General features: G+C 43.9%; 1 non-coding gene across 1 annotated transcript; it reads left to right on the top strand.

The window, feature by feature from the left end:
* Positions 1 to 5,658: 5,658 nt before the first annotated feature.
* trnas-cga (transfer RNA serine (anticodon CGA)) lies at positions 5,659 to 5,741 on the top strand. The gene has a single exon. It is a non-coding gene; the product is annotated as a tRNA-Ser (tRNA).
* Positions 5,742 to 18,376: the final 12,635 nt, after the last annotated feature.

Raw genomic sequence — 18,376 nt, forward strand, 5'->3', positions numbered from 1 at the left:
TAATTTTATTCACTTCAATCCGGACCACCTTAGCATCCTCTGTTACAAAGAAAACAAACCCAGCCGATGCAATATTTACTCAGAGCTAAATTCACTATCCGCCTAAATCTAACCTGTATGCTCACGAGTGCTGTCTGATCATTCCTGTAATGCGGTGACCAGAGAAGCATGCAATAATCTAGCGGTGGCCCAACTAGAGTTTTACACATTTGAATCATAACTTCCCCGATCTTATATTCTATGGCTCATCGAATGAAGGCAAGTATTCCGTGTTGCTTCTCAACATCGAAACTTCGAAAATAAATTCAGCAGTACGCAATTCGACACTTCGAGCCTGCACCACCACTCAATAAGATCATGGCTGATCATTCCCTCAGTACCGCTCTCCTGTTTCCTGCCTACCTCTTGATCCTTTTAGCCATAAGGGCCAAAATAACTCCCTGTTGAATATATCCAATGACCTGGCATCAACAACTCTTTGCGGCAGGGAATTGCACAGGTGAACAACTCTCTGAGTGAAGAAGTTTCTCCTCATCTTCGTTCTAAATGGCCTACCCCTTATCCTAAGACTGTGATCCCCTTTGCTGGACTTTCCCAACATTTTGAACATTGTTCCCGCATCTAACCTGTCCAGTCCCGTCGGAATCTTACATATTTCTACGAGATCCTCTCTCATCCTTCTAAACTCCAGTGTATAAAGGCCCAGTTGATCCAGTCTCTTTTCATATGTCAGTGTAGCCGTCCCTGGAATCAGTCTGGTGAACCTTCGCTGCACTCTCTCAAAAGCAAGAACTTCCTTCCTCAGATTAGGAGACCAAAACTGAACACAATATTCCAGGTGAGGTCTCACCAATGCCCTTGACAACTGCAGTAAGATGACCCTGCTCCTATACTCAAATCTCCTAGCTATGAAGGCCAACATACCATTTGCCTTCTGCACAGCCTGCTGTACCTGCATGCCAACTTTCAATGACTGATGAACCATGACACACAGGTCTCATTACACCTCACCTTTTCCTAATCTGCCGCCATTCAGGTAATATTCTGCCTGCGTTATTATGCAATCAAAGTGGATAACCGCACATTTATCAACATTATACTGCATCTGCCATGTATTTGCCCACTCACCCAACCTTTCCAAGTTAACCTGCAGCCACTTAGCGTCCTCCTCACGGCTCACACCGCCAGCTAATCTAGTTTCATCTGCAAACCTGGAGATATTACACTCAATTCCTTCATCTGAATCATTAATGTATTCTGTGAAGAGCTGGGGTCCCAGCACTGAGCCCTGAGGCACTCCACTAGTCACTGCCGGCCATTCTGAAATGGACCCGTTTATCCTGATTCGCTGCTTCCTGTCTGCCAACCAGTTCTCGACACTTCGGTTCTGTCTTCACAAAGGAAGATACCGATCACCTTCCGAATGTACTAGGGAAAAGTGGGTCTAGTGAGAATGAGGAACTGAAAGATATCCTTATTAGGTGGGAAATTGTTTAGGGAAGTTGATGGAATTAAAGGCCGATAAATTCCCGGGTCCTGATAGTCTGCATGTCAGAGTACTTAAGGAAGTGGCCCGAGAAATAGTCGATGCATTTTGATCATTTTCCAACAATCTATCGACTCTGGATCAGTTCCTATGGACTGGAGGGTAGCTAATATAACGCCACTTTTTAAAAATGGAGGGAGAAATAAAGCGGTTAATTATAGACCGGTTAGCCTGACATCCGTAATGGGGAAAATGTTGGAATCAATCATTAAGGCGCCCATTTGGAAAGCAGTCACAGGATCAGACCGAGTCAGCATACATTTATGAAAGGGAAATCGTGCTTGACGAATCTTCTGGAATTTTTTGAGGATGTAACTAGTGGAATGCACAAGGAGAACTAATTGATGTGGTGTTCTTGGGCTTTCAAAAGGCTTTTGACGAGGTCCCGCACAAGAGATTGTTATACAAAATCAAAGCGCATGGTACTGACGTGGATAGAGATCTGGTTGGCAGACAGGAAGCAGAGAGTCGGGATAAACGGGTCCTTTTCAGAATGGCAGGCAGTAATTAGTGGAGTGCCGCAGGGCTCAGTGCTGGGACCCCAGCTCTTTACAATATACATTAACGATTTGGATAAAAGGATAGAGTGTAATATCTCCAAGTTTGTGGATGACACTAAACTAGGTGGAGGTGTGAGCTGTGCGGAAGACGCTAAGAGGTTGCAGGGTGACGTGGACAGATTAGGTGAGTGGGCAAATACATGGCAGATGCAGTATAATGTGGATAAATGTGAGGTTATCCATTTTGAAGGTAAAAACACGAAGGCAGAATATTATCTGAATGTTGGCAGACTAGAAAAAGGGGAGGTGCAGCGAGACCTGTGTTTCATGGTTCATCAGTCACTGAAAGTGGTTACGCAGGTACAGCAGGTGGTAAAGAAGGCAAATGGTATGTTGGCCTTCGTAGCTAGGGGATTTGAATATAGGAGCAGGGAAGTCTTACTGCAGTTGTACAGGGCCTTAATGAGGCCTCACCTGGAATATTGTGTTCAGTTTTGGTCTCCTAGTCTGAGGAAGGACGTTCTTGCTATTGAGGGAGTGCAGCGAAGGTTCACCAGACTGATTCCAGGGATGGCTGGGCTGTCATATGAGGAGAGATTTGATCAATTGGGCCTTTATTCACAGGTGTTTAGAAGGATGAGAGAGGATCTCATAGAAACATATAAGATTCTGAGGGGACTGGACAGGTTAGATGTGGGAAGAATGTTCTCGATATTGGGTATGTCCAGAACCAGGGGAGATAGTCTTAGGATAAGGGGCAGGCCATTTACGACTGAGATGAGGAGAAACTTCTTCACTCAGAGAGTTGTTGACCTGTGGAATTCCCTGCCGCAGAGAGTTGTTGATGCCAGTTCATTGGATATATTAAAGAGGGAGTTAGATATGGCCCTTACGGTTAAGGGGATCAAGGGGTATGGAGAGACAGCAGGGCAGCGGTACTAAAGGAATGGTCAGCCATGATCTGACTGAATGCCGGTGTATGCTCGAATGGCCGAATGGCCTACTCCTGCACCTATTTTCTTTGTTTCTATGTTTCTATCCACGTAAGTAGATTACCCCCAATACTATGTGCTTTGATTTTGCACACAAATCTCTTGTGTGGGACCTTATCTAAAGCCTTTTGAAAGTCCAAATACACCACATCCATTGGTTCTCCCTTGTCCACTCTGCATGTTACATATTCAGAAAATTCTGGAAGATTCGTCAAGCTTTATTTTCCCTTCATATACTGGACTGACCCTGTCACTGCTTTCCAAATGCGCTGCGATTTCATCTTTAATAATTGATTCCAACATTTTCCCCACGACTGATGTCAGGCTAACCGATCTATAATTACCAATTTTCTCTCTCCCTCCGTTTTTAAAAACTGCTGTTACATTACCAACCCTCCAGTCCATGGGAACTGATCCAGAGTCGATAGAATGTTGGAAAATGATCACGAATGCATCCACTATTTCTCGGGACACTTCCTTTAGTACTCTGGAATGCAGACTATCAGGCCCCGGAGATTTATCGGCCTTCAATCCCATCAATTTCCCCAACGCAATTTCCCACCTAATCAGCATATCCTTCAGTTCCTCCTTCGCACTAGACCCTCGGTCCCCTAGTACATCCAGAAGGTTATTTGTGTCTTCCGTCGTGAAGACAGAACCAAAGTATTTGTTCAATTGGTCTGTCTTTCCTTTGTTCCCCATTATGAATTCACCTGAATCCGACTGCAAGGGACCTACGTTTGTCTTCACTCATCTTTTTCTCTTCACATACATATAGAAGCTCTGGCAGTCATTTTTAATGCTTCGGGCACGCTTCGTCTCGTACTCTTTTTTCCCCCTCTAAACGAAACCCTTAGTCCTCCTTGGCTGAATTCTAAATTTCTCCCAGTCCTCAGGTTTCCTGATTTTTCCGGCCAATTTATATAACTCTTCTTTGGATTAATACTATCCTTAATTTTCCCTTGTTAGCCACGGTTGAGCCATCTTCCCCGTTGTATTTTGACTCCAGACAGGGATGTACAATTGTTGAAGTTCATCCATGTGGTCTTTAAATGTTTGCCATTGCCTATCCACCGTCAACGTTTTAAGTATCATTTGCGAGTCGATTCTAGCCAATTCACGCCTCATACCATGAAATTACCTTTCCTAAAGTTCAGGTCCCGAGTTTCTGAATTAACTGTGTCACTCTCCATCTTCTAAAGAATTCTACCATGTTATGGTCACTCTTCACCAAGGGGCCTCGCACAACAAGATTGCCAATTAGTCCCTTCTCATTACACATCACCTCGTCTACGATGGCCAGCTCTCTCTGTGGTTCCTCGACATATTGGTCTGGAAAACCATCCCGAATATACTCCAGGAAATCGTCCTCCAGTTAGGTTAGCCCAATCAATATATAGATTAAAGTCGCCCATGGTAACTGCTGTACCTTTATTGCACACATCCCTTATTTCTTGTTTGATGCTGTCCCCAACCTCACTACTATTGTTTGGAGGTCTGTACACAATTCCCACTAGCGTTTTCTGCCATTTGGTGTACTGCAGCTCCCCCCATACCGCTTCCAAACCATCCAAGCTAATGTCCCTCCTTATCATTGCATTAATTTCCTCTTTAAGCAGCAATGCCACCCCGCCTCCTTTTCCTTTCTGTCTATCCTTCACAAGCATCTTATCTACCTGCTCTGCTACCGTCAAGGATTCTGTGCACATGCACTCCAAGGTCATTTGCACCTCTACACTTATCAGTGGCCGAACATTTAATGTTTATTCGCTTTCCCTATAAGTACTCCCCAAATGCTTTATCTAACACTTCTCCGGGTTGAATTCCATTAAACCCCTGACCAGTTCTTTGAAATCTTCCTGCAATCTACAGCTTTCTTCCTCATTATCAAGCATACCTGGTTGACCAATCTTTTATCACCTGCGCTAATTTGTATTTAGTGGCTCGGTGTCAAATTTGTATCGCATAAAACTCTTGTGAAGCGCCTTGGACGTTTCGCTAATTTCAAGGTGCTAATTATGTATAAGTTGTTGTTGTTTAACATGTGTGTTACATAACGTTATATAGAGATTGCATCAAAGAAAGAGCCAATTGCACCTAACTGGTGTTGCTAGAGTTAATGCTGCACACTACCCTACTTCACTTGATCGTATCAGCATATTGTTCTATTGCTTTCTCAGTCATGTGCTGAGGTAATCCCTTTAAAATGAATCTGTGCTATTCGCCTCAACTACTGCTCGTGTAGCATCTTCCATATTCTAACCACTCTTTGGTAAATAAGTTGCTCTTGAATTGTCTACTGAGTTTATCAGTGACCTCCCGTTCTGAACTCCTGCACAATAGCAAACATTTTCTCCACATCAACTCGATCAAATACCTTCATAATGTGAAAATTTATCTCACTTGTTTTTCGAGATAGAAGCTCTCCAGACTTTTCAGTTTTTCGCGAAATGTAAATTATTTCAGTACTGACCGAAATTTTTCCTTCTTTGCTGTAAGATTCTGTGATTCTACGATTTAATTTTCACATCGTCTGGGAGATCCAATCGGGCAAGCATGCAGGCGGTCTCTCTGATAAATTGCACCAACGATTCGACTATTAAAGTACCCCTACTGTGTAGCTGCGATGGCCGAGTGGTTAAGGCGTTCGACTCGAAATCCAATGGGGATTTCCCTGCGCAGATTCGAACCCTGCTCGCAGCGATTCTGCAAATGGTCGTTTTTTATCGACTCACGGGGATCTCATTGGAATCTGACCACAATTCCCTCCACTGCCCTTTATTACACTGATTGACGCGAAGCTGTTGTTCGAACTGGAAACGTTAATAGTTTATCGGTATTAATTGTTGGTTTGTTGGACACGACCTCCAGAAATAAGTGAGCAATATACACAGAATGAAAAAGTGCCTTTTAATAAAGATCAGTGCATTGTTTGGGAGGAACTCACCTTTAGTTAATGAGTGCGAACGTAGTTTGGTTTTATAAAGATGAACAAGTTTTGCCAAAATGACCACGGCAGCGTTTGACGTTGCAATTTTCTGATAGCATCAGTGTTTCCATCAAAGTAGATGCCTTATCCATTAAGCGACGTGGCCCCTGCAGTTTGCAGCAGACTAATGGACAGCAACATTCTAATGCGTCAAAGTGTAATGGAAAGGCAAGCATGACATCTCGGTGCCGCAATGCGAGGAGTATTCGGAACACAGGAGAGGGCTCTGAGCTAGTTCGAGTGGGTGAGAGCTCAAATCACAGGACCCCAAGAAAAAATGCAAAAAGCAGGAGGCAACAGAGTAGACTAGCACTGGGGTAAGTGTAAACGACAAGGTGATAGGGAGGGACAATATGTATGAATATGAAGGGGCTGCAGGAGGGGTCAAAACTAAAAATCATGGTTTAAAAACGAGTATTAAAACACTCTACCTAACCGCACGCAGCATTCGAAATAAAGTAAATGAGTTGACGGCACATATCATCATAAATGGGTATGATTTGGTGGCCATTACAGAAACGTTGCAGTTTGGCAGGACAGGGAATTAAACATACAGCGGTATCTGACAATTCGGAAAGATAGACAAGAAGGGAAAGGAGGTGGGGTAGCTCTGTTAATAAAGGATGATATCAGGGCAGTTGTGAGAGACGATATTGGCTCTAATGAACAAAATGTTGAATCATTGTGGGTGGAGATTAGAGATAGTAAGGGGAGAAAGTCACTGGTGGGCGTAGTTTATAGGCCCGCAAATAAAAGCTTAATGGTGGGGCGGGCAATAACCAAGGGAATAATGGAGGCATGTGAAAAAGGAACGGCAGTAATCATGGGGGATTTTAACCTACATATCGATTGGTCAAATCAAATCGCACTGGGTAGCCTTGAGGAGGAATTCATTGAATGCATACGGGATTGTTTCTTAGAACAGCATGTTACAGAACATGCAAGGGAGCAAGCTATCTTAGATCTGGTCTTGTGTAATGAGACAGGAATAATAAACGATCTCTCAGTAAAAGATCCTCTCAGAATGAGTGATCACAGTATGGTTGAATTTGTAATCCAGATTGAGGGTGAGGAAGTAGTGTCTCAAACGAGCGTACTATGCTTAACCGAAGGTGACTATAGTGGGATGATGGCAGAGTTGGCTAAAGTCGACTGGAAACACAGACTAAACGGTGACACAATTGAAGAACAGTGGAGGACTTTTATGGAGCTCTTTCAAAGTGCTCAACAAAAATATATTCCAGTGAAAAAGAAGGGCGGTAAGAGAAGGGATAACCAGCCATGGATAACCAAGGAAATAAAGGAGAGTATCAAAATAAAAACCAATGCGTATAAGGTGGCCAACGTTAGTGGGAAAGGAGCAGATTGGGAATGACGAATAAAGCAATAAAGAAAGGAAAGATTGATTACGGAGGTAAACTTGCACAAAACATAAAAATAGTTAGTAAAATCTTTTACGGATATATAAAACGGAAAAGAGTGACTAAAGTAAATGTTGGTCCCTAAGAAGATGAGAAGGGGGATTTAATAATGGGAAATGTGGAAATGGCTGAGACCTCACACAATTATTATGCTTCGGTCTTCACAGTGGAACACACAGAAACCATGCCAAAAATTGCTGGTCACGGGAATATGGGAAGGAAGGACCTTAAGATAATCACTATCACTAGGGGGGTAGTGCTGGACAGGCTCATAGCACTCAAGATAGTGAAGGCCCCTGGTCCTGATGAAATGCATCACAGGGTATTAAAAGAGATGGCAGATGTTCGAGCAAATGCATTCGTTATAATCTACCAAAATTCTCTGGAATCTGGGGAGGTACCAGCGAATTAAAAAGCTGCAAATGTAACGCCTCTGTTTAAAAAAGGGGGCAGACAAAAGGCAGGTAACTATAGGCCTGTTAGTTTAACATCTGTTGTGGAGAAAATGCTTGAGACTATCATTAAGGAAGAAATAGTGGGACATCTAGATAGGAATAGTACAATCAAGCAGACGCAACATGGATTCAGGAAGGGGAAAGCATGTTTAAATAATTTACTGGAATTCTTTGAGGATATAACGAGCATGGTGGATTGAGGTGTACCGATGGACGTGGTGTATTTAGATTTCCAAAAGGCTTTCGATAAGGTGCCACACAAAAGGTTACTGCAGAAGATAAAGGTACGTGGAGTCATAGGAAATGGATTAGCATGGTTAGAAATTTGGCTGGCTAACAGAAAGCAGAGAGTCGGGATAAATGGGTCCTTTTCGGGTTGGAAATCGGTGGTTAGTGGTGTGCCACAGGGATCGGTGCTGGGACCACAACTGTTTAAAATATACATAGATGACCTAGAAGAGGGGACAGAGTGTCGTGGAACAAAATTTGCAGATGACACAAAGATTAGTGGGAAAGCGGATTGTGTAGAGGACACAGAGAGGCTGCACAGAGATTTAGATAGGTTAAGCGAATGGGCTAAGGTTTGGCAGATGGAGTACAATGTCGGAAAGTGTGAGGCCATCCACCTTGGGGAAAAAAAACAGTAAAAGGGAATATTATTTGAATAGGGAGAAATTACAACATGCAGAGGGACCTGGGGGTCCTTGTGCATGAATCCCAAAATGTTAGTTTGCAGGTGCAGCAAGTAATCAGGAAGGCGAATGGAATGTTGGCATTCATTGCGAGAGGGATTGAGTATAAAACAGGGAGGTCCTTCTGCAACTGTACAGGGTATTGTTGAGGACGCACCTGGAGTACTGCGTGCAGTTTTGATCACCTTTCTTTAGGAAGTATATATTAGCTTTGAAGGGGGTACAGAGACGATTCACTAGGCTGATTCCGGAGATGAGGGGATTACCTTATTATGATAGATTGCGTAGACTGGGTCTTTACTCGTTGGAGTTCAGAAGGATGAGGGGTGATCTGAAAGCAACGTTTAAAATAATGAAAGGGATAGACAAGATAGAGGCAGGGGGTTGTTTCCATTGGTTGGGGAGACTAGAACTAGGGGGCATAGCCTCAAAATACGGGGGAGCCAATTTTAAACCGAGTTGAGAAGGAATTTCCTCTCCCAGAGAGTTGTGAATCTGTGGAATTCTCTGCCCAAGCAAGCAGTTGAGGCTAGCTCATTGAATGTATTCAAATCACAGATAGATACATGTTTAACCAATAAGGGAATTAAGGGTTATGGGGAGCGCGCGGGTCAGTGGAGCTGAGTCCACTGCCAGATCAGCCATGATCTTGTTGAGTGGCGGATCAGGCTCGAGGGGCTAGATGGCCTACTCTTGTTCCTAATTCTTATGTTCTTATAATGAGGGATTACGCAGTGGAATTGTATTTAGATCAGTTCCATACTTTGCACTACAAACCAATCAGCGGCAGTGAGCCTTTCACTGATTGAAATACGAGAAGTCACAAATCCCCGGAGGATATGGAATTGTTCATTTAATGCTGGAAACACTCGGCAGGGCCACCAGCTCTCGGCAGAACTAATGTTTTGCAGCATTGCTTCAAAGTATTACAGGTTTGGTGTGAGTTTCGTCCCTGAATGTTTAAGCTGCTCTAAAATACTTGCAGCCCAACCGCACCAACAAAAATAAAATAAATGGCACGTAATGGGTTCGAACTCGCCAATTTGGCGTTAGTAACACCAAGCACTAACCGAGTGAGACAACTGGTCTTCATGCCATATACTTTCTTATGGCACTTATACATTAAAATGATAGCATTCCTATAGCGACTTTCACCTCAGCACTTCCCAAAGCAGTTCAGAGCAAATTAATTACTTTTAAAATGTGATCACTTTGTAGTGTAGGAAAAGCAAAAATGTACAGCCTGGAAGGAGGCCATTTCAGCCAATAGTTCCCGAGGAGGCCGATCAAGAGCATTCCAGCCTAATTCCCACTTCCCAGCTCTAAGTGCGTCCTATGGGTTAAAGCAATTTAACTGGCATCCAAGTATTTTTAAAATGTGTGAGGATTTCTGCCGCATTGAGGCTTTGAGTTCCCGACTACCATGACGCCCTGGGTAAAGACATTTATCCTCACAGCTCGTCTAACCCTCCCCCTAAATCATCATCATAGGCAGTCCCTCGGAATCGAGGAAGACTTGCTTCCACTCTTTGCATGTGTTCTTAGATGGCTGTACAGTTCAATACGGGAACCACAGTCTCTGTCACAGGTCAGACAGACTGTCGTTGAGGGAAAGGATGGGCAGGGAGCCAGGTTTGCCGCAGCTCCTTCCGCTGCCTGCACCTGATTTCTCCATGCTCTCGGCGACGATACTCGATGAGCTCAGCACACACCCCCATGCACTTCCTTCATTTCGGGCGATCTATGGCCAAGGACTCCCAGGTCACAGTGGGGATGTCACACTTTATCAGGGAGGCTTTGAGGGTCTCTTTGTTACGTTTCCTCTGTCCGCCTTTGGCTCATTTGCCGTGGACGAGTTCCTAGAAGAGTGCTTGCTCTGGCAGTCTCGTGTGTGGCATATGGCCTGCCCAGCGGAGCTGACCAAGTGTGGTAAGTGGTGCAATGCTGGGGATGATGTCCTGGACGAGGACGCGAATGTTTGCGCATCTGTCCTGCCAGGGGATTTGCAGGATCTTGAGGAGACATCGCTGGTGGCATTTCTCCAGCGACATGAGGTGTTTTCTGTACATAGTCCACATCCCTGAGCCACACAGGAGGGCGGGTATTACTACAGCCTTGTAGACCACGAGCGTGGTGAAAGTTTTGAGGGACTCATCTTCAAACACTCTTTTCCTCAGGCGGCCGAAGGCTGCACTGGCGTACTGCAGGCGGTGTTGGATCTCATCATCAATGCCTGCTCTTGTTGATAGGAGGCGCCCGAGATAGGGGAGTTGGTCCACCCCGAAATTAGTTTAAATTGATTCCCCCTGGTTGTTGACCACTCTGCAAAGGGAAACAGGACCTTCCTACCAACTCTATCTAGGGCCCTCATAAAGTTATGTACCTCAATATAGTCTCCCCTCAGCCTCCTCTGGTCCAAAGAAAACAGACTCAGCATTTCCAATCTTTCCTCATCAACAAAATTCTCCAGTCCAGGCAACTTTTTTAGTAAATCTCCTCAGTACCCTTTCCAGCGCAATCACATCTTTTTTTTAAAATGTGGTGACCAGTACTGCATGCAATACTCCAGCAGCGGCCTAACCAACCAATGTCCCTGCTGTCACCAGCAGAGTTACGGACCGAGAGCTGGTAAGTGGGATTAGGTTGGATAACCTTATGTTGGCTGACGCTGATACAATGGTAAGTACTGCAGGGATTCCAATACGACCAAGTTGATCTCTTGGACTAATTTTAATCGCATAGATGGAGAGGAATTTTAACACAAATTTTTCCCAAAACTAGCCTGTTTTTTTTTCTGCTTTTTTGCTTCTCCCATGCGTTCGCATGGCTCGGGTTGTGGTGGTGTGTATAATTTTTCGGTGCAAGGGGTGTAGAAGTTGTGTGGGGCGGGCTTATTGGGTTGGGCGTTCTTTATCTTTCCGCCATTGTCATACTTCACAGGTTCATATATAGCCTTCAGGGTTGTTGATCAAAGGGCCTTTTGGCTCTTCGTCGGCTGGCATGTATACTATGGACCGAAGTGGCCACCTTCAGCGCTGTGGATTTCTAGATTTCTATTTACTTTCACAGCCCCAGACTATTCCTTCACAGAGCCAGACAGCTGCAACATATATTCAGACGGCTCTTTCACAGTCCCAGACTCTACCTTCACAGATTCACAATCTTCCGACACAGTCCCACAATCTACCTTCACAGATCCAGACTTTTCCTGCACCGACCCAGACAGCGGCTAAACAGACCCAGGCAGCTCCCGTACAGAGAAGTACTGATCCTACACCGAGTCAGACATTACTGCACAGATCCATACACTCCTGTGCAGACAGGCAAATCGCATACACAGCATCAAAATGCTTGTGTACAGACTCAGACAGTTCCTTTCAGAGACCCCGCATCACCTACACAGGAGCAAACATGTCCTCATCAGCCGCAGACAACACCAACACATTTCCAGAGAGCTTCGACAGAGACACTGACATTTCCTTCACGAAAGTAGGCAGCTCCTGTGCAGAACCAGGCAGGTGCTGCACTGAAGCAGGGATTAACAGCACAGGCACAAACTTTAATACACAGACCCATACAGCTACTTTCAGAGACAGAGGGACCTCCGAGACAGATTAATTCACTCCTACATAGACATAGACAGCTTTACCCTGGCCAAGGCATCACCAACACAGATCCAAGAGCTCCTACACAGATATAAGCAGTTCTTACACTGGCGCAGACTGTTCCGAGAAAGGACCAGACTACTCGTTCACCGAGCCACACAGCTCGCTTCGGAGATGCAGACACCTCATTTAAAGATCAAGACAGCACCGGTACTGAATCAAAAAGCTCAATGCAGAACCACACTGACCGAGGGAGATCAACCACAGACAGACACACTCCAACATAGACGCAGACTCTCTGGCACAAACAGAAACAACTCTTGCACAGACCCAGTCAGCTCCAAACCTGACACATGGAGCTGCAACACAAACCCCGACGCTCCTACACAAACCCGGACAACACTTAAACAGACACAGTCAGCTCAGAAGCTGACACAGGCAGCTGCAACACAGACCCAGACAGCACCTAAAGAGACCCAGAAACTATTACACAGAAACAGAAAGCTCTTACAGTGACACAGACACTCCTACCTATAGTCAGAGAGCTTATCATTGAATCCAATGCTTAATCCTGCAGATAACTGAATTAAATAGGCTTACAGCGGACAGCATAGCGTATACTGCCATTCTGGCTATTCTGACCATGCTAGCGTTTATGTTCCACTCGAATATTCTGGAGTCTTTCTTGATTTAAATCTATCAGCAGAGGCATCTATTCCTTTCTACCTCATATGCTTGTATAGCCTCTCCTTAAATGTATCTATACTAGTCGCTTGAACCACTCTTACGCTTTTCAGTTCCACATTCTCATTACTCTTTCCAGAAAGAAGTTGATTCTGAATTCTCTATTTGATTTCTGGATTTCTAGTTGACTATCTTTTAATGGAGGACTCCAGTTATGCTCTTCCCCACATGTGAAAACACTCTGTAAACACTCTCTAAACACTCTATCAAAATCTTTCATAATGTTATATAAATCTATTAGGTCACCCCTATAGATCAATCTTCAAGAGAAAAGAGACCCAGCTTGTTTATTATTTCCACTTATGAATAACCTCCCATTTCTGGTAGCGTCCGTGTAATTCTTCTCTGCACCCTCCCAACTGCCTCTATATCATCTTTATAATAGGATGACCAGAACTGCATGCAGTACTCTAAGTGTGGTCTAACCGTAGTTCAATACAGGTTTAGCATAACCTTCCTTTTTTGCAATTCTATACCACTAGAAATAACCTCCACTGCTTAGTTACCTTTATCTTTCCTTGCTAAACTCTGTCACAATTTTTGTGATTTGTGTAATTGTACTCAGAGATCCTATTGTTCCTCGACCACACCTAGAGTCATTTGCGCCAAGTAATAAGTGACCTCAATATTCTTCCCACCAAAATGTAATACCTCACATATATGTGTGTGGAACTTAATTGAAAATTATATGCCCATTCTGCTTGTTTATTAATGTTGTCCTTAATTTGTTGCAGTCCTCCTCAGTATAAATTTCCGCCAATTTGGTATCATTGCCAAATTTGGAAATTCTGTTTTTAGTTCCAAATTCTAAATCGTTAATATAAATTGTGAACAATAGTGGTTCCGGCATTGATCCTTTTGGAACACCACTACCCATCTTCTGCCAATATGAATATCTGCCTTTTATCTCCAATCTTGATTTCAGTGTTGAAGATAGCTCGCTATGCATTCTGCTGCTTATACCCTGACGTTGCTTAGCAGCCTATTATTGGGTTTCATAGCGAGGGTCTTTTGAAATCTAGATACATTACACTTATTGCATGATCAATGTCTACCCACTCTATAACCTCTTCAAAAATTATGAGTTTGGTCCACAGGACTTTCCCTGTTGAAATCCATGCTGATTATTCATTTTTATACTTTTGGTTTCGAGATGTTCTTCTATTTTCTCCATTAGTAAGGGTTCCATTATTTTCCCTATATAAGTGACAATCATACCACTTGACCAACGAGCTGATTAGCTGAGACAAGCAGGGAGTACATCATTTAATTCCCGCCGAATGCGATTCATCTATTCCCGCTTTCTATAATGTAATACAGCGACATCAAGTTGTTGCACTGTCAGTCTAGGATAAGTCTTTATCTGTTTAAAAGGGTTGCGCTCTCAGTGCTGCTTCATTCAGTGTGTGTTTAATAAAATGCGACCTGCTAGCTGCCTTCGCTGGGTGGTTAAATCATTGGATTAAGAATGTAATTGAATTGCTTCTGAGTAAGTTCGAGCCCTGTTCACAATGAATCAGTAGCTGTAGGCATTGGCACGTAATCCGCTCTGTTTGGAGGTCATTTGAGGTGCAAGTGTTCTGAATTATTTTGCAGCAAATTTTAGGCCACCTTTTCCGTCACGCTCAGCCAATCATCCACTCGTTCGAGTCCAGAGGATTGGGACATTTTTACAATCCAGCAAAGAACGACTAAAAATATGATTAAAAGAGGGTAGATTATGAATGTTAACTTGAACGAAATATAAAAACAGATAGTACGAGTTTCTACAGGTATGTAAAAAGGAAAAGTGTGTCTAAAGTAAATGTTCGTCTCCTGGAGGATGAGACTGGGGAATTAATAATCGAGAACAGGGAAATGGCAGAGACTTTGAACAAATATTTTGTTTCAGTTCTGACGGTAGAAGTCAGTAAAAACATCCAAATAGTGGATAATCCAAGGACTATATGGAGGGAGGAACTTAATACTATCATTATCACTAATGAAGTAGTATGAGGGAAAATAATGGGACTAAAGGCAGACAAGTCCCCTGGACCCGATGGCTTATATCCTGTGGATGCATTGGTTGTATCCACAGGATATAAGCCATCAGGTCCAGGGGTCCTATGGAGGATTGCTTCCACTCCCAAAGTGAATTCTTTGATGGCTGAGCAGTCCGATACGAGAGCTACAGACCCTTTCACAGGTGGGACATACTTTCGTCTGGGGAAGGGGTCGGTAGGGCTGGTTTGCCGCACGCTCCTTCTGCTGCGTGCGCCTGGGCTCTTCATGCTCCTTGCATCGAGACTCAAAGAGCTCAACGCCCTCCCGGATGGATTTTCTCCACCTCGGGCGATCTGCGGCCAGGGTCTCACAGGTGTCAGTGGTGATGTCGCACTTTACCAGCGAGGCTTTGAGGGTGTCCTTATAACGTTTACGCTGTCCTCCTTTGGCTCGTTTACCATGAAGAAGCTCCGCATAAAGCATTGCTCAGTGAGTCTCACATCTGGCGTGCATACTATGTGGCCTGCCCAGCGAAGCTGCTCGAGTGTGGTTAGTGCTTCAATACTGGGATGTTATCCTCGTCGATGACACTGATGTTAATGCGCCTGTCCTCCCAGGAGATTTGCAGGATCTTGCGGAGACATCGTTGGTGATATATCTCCAGCGACCTGAGGTGCCTTCTGCACATCGTCCATGCCTCAGACCCATACAGGAGGGCGGGTATTATTACAGCCCTGTAGACCATGAGTTTGGTGGTAGATTTGAGGGCCTGGTCTTCAAACAGTCTTTTTCGCAGGCGGCCGAAGGCTGCACTGGAGCACTGGTGGCGATGCTGAATCTCCACATCAATGTCTGCCTTTGTTGATAAGAGGCACCCCCTCATTTCCAAAGGAAATTCTTCCAGTCACACAGCCTTCGTTCAATCAAAAAATATCGAGATTATGAATCAATTATTTATTTATTTAAAACAAACCAAATTCAATTTTTTTTAATTAAAAATTAAATGTATTTATTTTCTTAAGTTGTTTAATATATATATATTTGTAAATTGGCTGTCAGTCTGGGCTGGTTTTACGTCCCTCCCTCCTTCCTGCCTGTCTATCACCTGTGACTTCATTAACCGTCTCTGTCCCGCGTGGTCCTGAGCTCCACAGTGCAATTGCCTTCAGGGATGATAGAAATCTCATTTTATTCTTTTAAAAGGGAAATGCGGTCAGTCAAGGGTCATTCTGCATCTGGGTAAAAGGGATGTCCTTGCAGTCCCCGATCATTCTGTATCTGTTTAAAAGGGCTGGTTGTCAGTTCCGGTTCATAATCTTTCTCTTTAAAACGGATTTACTCATAAACCCGGGTCATCCTGCATAGTTTGAGAAGGAGTATGATTTCAGCTTCAATGTCCGAATTGTTAAACTGTTGTGTTCCAATTTACATTGGGGTTGCCTGCGCCTGTGCGCACCCAGATCGCAGTACATCAGTTCATTTACTCGAAATATGCTCATCTTTTCCTAAATCCACTCCTTGATTTTGCTCGCAATTTACACAACAACACATTGTCTGCTGATGGCAGCGGCCGCGTGGTCTAATGGATACGACGTCTGATTTCGATTATAACCGCGAACTTATCAAAACATTGCAGATTCGTATCTTGCCGCGGTCAATGAACTCGCTGCGTGAAATTTTATATTTGTTGCGATTCTGCCGAAAAAACAACCGTCTCTTCGAGTCACTCATCTGAAGTAAAGGAAGATTGTTTGCTTTAAGAATCTAATGGCACGTGTTCATCATTGTCGATCTGCATGCACGGGCAGAGCAAGCTGTGAAGTGGACATTCTTGCACATTATTTCTGTTGGGTTACAAAAAGCAGGAGATTGAAAGGCTGACGCTTGGTTGAATAAGAGACGAGGTGGCCGAGAAATTAAGGCGATGGACGACTAATCAATTTTGTTCTGCACACAGTGGTTCGAATCTCATCCTCATCGTATTTGTGCTCAGATTTGACTCCCCTGGTCAATTTGTCAATCACATTAACCTCATCGCCGAATTTCCCTTTCACTGACAAGGATGCTGCACTTTGATTATGTCATGTCTCAAATTAATAATATATTCCTCAAATGCATAACATTTGTCGGACTGCGGAGAGCGGGACTAATTCGATCGGTCTCTGAGTGACAGCACAAGCATGATGGTCCTAACATCTTTTCTCACGACCGTCAGAATCTGAGAGCTGCACTCTTCACTGTCGGCGGCTCGTTGGTTTCGGGGTATGATTCTCGTTTAGGAATGATCACATTTGAAATGCGACAGGTCTCGGGCCAAATCCTGAACGAGCCCCGCCATTTTTTTTTCAAAGTTCCGCTCCTCACAGCCGCTTGACATGTGAGAAAACAGACATATTTCACATTAAAACATGTGATTTGGCGGCGATTGTTCCCACAGCATCCAAATCCCAGTGCAAAGTGAAACTCACACAACTGAGTAAAGTTAAAGTATCTCAGAGGTACTCGGCTCTGTGACTCGTTGGATAACCTAAACCCGTGTTTAGTTCCGGCCAATAATTGATCAGTATATCTTCCTGTCTGTGCGCATCAGCTCTACTCAATTGGGATCAGCATACATTCAGCGTCAATCTCCACCTCTGCCCTGAATATGAGTGCGTCTTGTTTCTCTAGAGCAGAAAAGATGAGAGAAGCTAGCTTTTGAATTAGTCCCTTGTTTGCCGAATTCAAAGCGGACAGGAAATCAATCATGGCTGGCAAAGCTGCCTGGTCTGATTAAAAGGCGGTGGCACCTTACATTGTAGGAATGTTATAGTCTTCTGGCCACAACATTAGTTTCAACGTATCGGGTGATAAGCACCGCTCCCATTGTCTGGTAATTGTTCTGCTATTCCCACTAACACCTCCTCTGGGCCATCCTTTGATACGTTCTTGCCCGATTACCACCCACTTTGCCTTTCTCCATTGTGCCATTTATTATTTAATCACTGCTGCGTTCCACTGTATCACAGACGTTCCCATTTGACCTTTCTCGCTGCGTATTATTTCCAGGCGCTATTTTGTTGAAAAATCTGTAATCTTGAACTTTTTCCTAAAATATCGGAATGATTATCCGACAGAACGTGAAACCGCGTTTTTCATCCACAGAATCTGCACGACCTGCTGTGTTTTATATATTTATCTATTTTTATTCATGCTGTTTCCGTGTCTCTTTTAAGGGGATGTGCTGTCTGTCTGGGATCATTCTCTGTCTATTTAAAAGGTGTGCTATCAGCTCTGCATCATTCTGTGTCTGTTTAAATGCGATGTGCTGTCTGTCGCGGAGTTCAAATTTCAAATTTCAAAACCTGCCTTGAGAGGGTGTAGAAATTTTAGTTTGTTTGTGTGTTTGTGTAAGCTAGTGTGTGTGCAAACGTGCTGTGCGATCTTACTGTTATGTGAGAAAAATGCAT

The sequence above is a fragment of the Pristiophorus japonicus genome, unplaced genomic scaffold, assembly GCF_044704955.1.
Source record: "Pristiophorus japonicus isolate sPriJap1 unplaced genomic scaffold, sPriJap1.hap1 HAP1_SCAFFOLD_29, whole genome shotgun sequence".
NCBI lineage: Eukaryota > Metazoa > Chordata > Chondrichthyes > Pristiophoridae > Pristiophorus > Pristiophorus japonicus.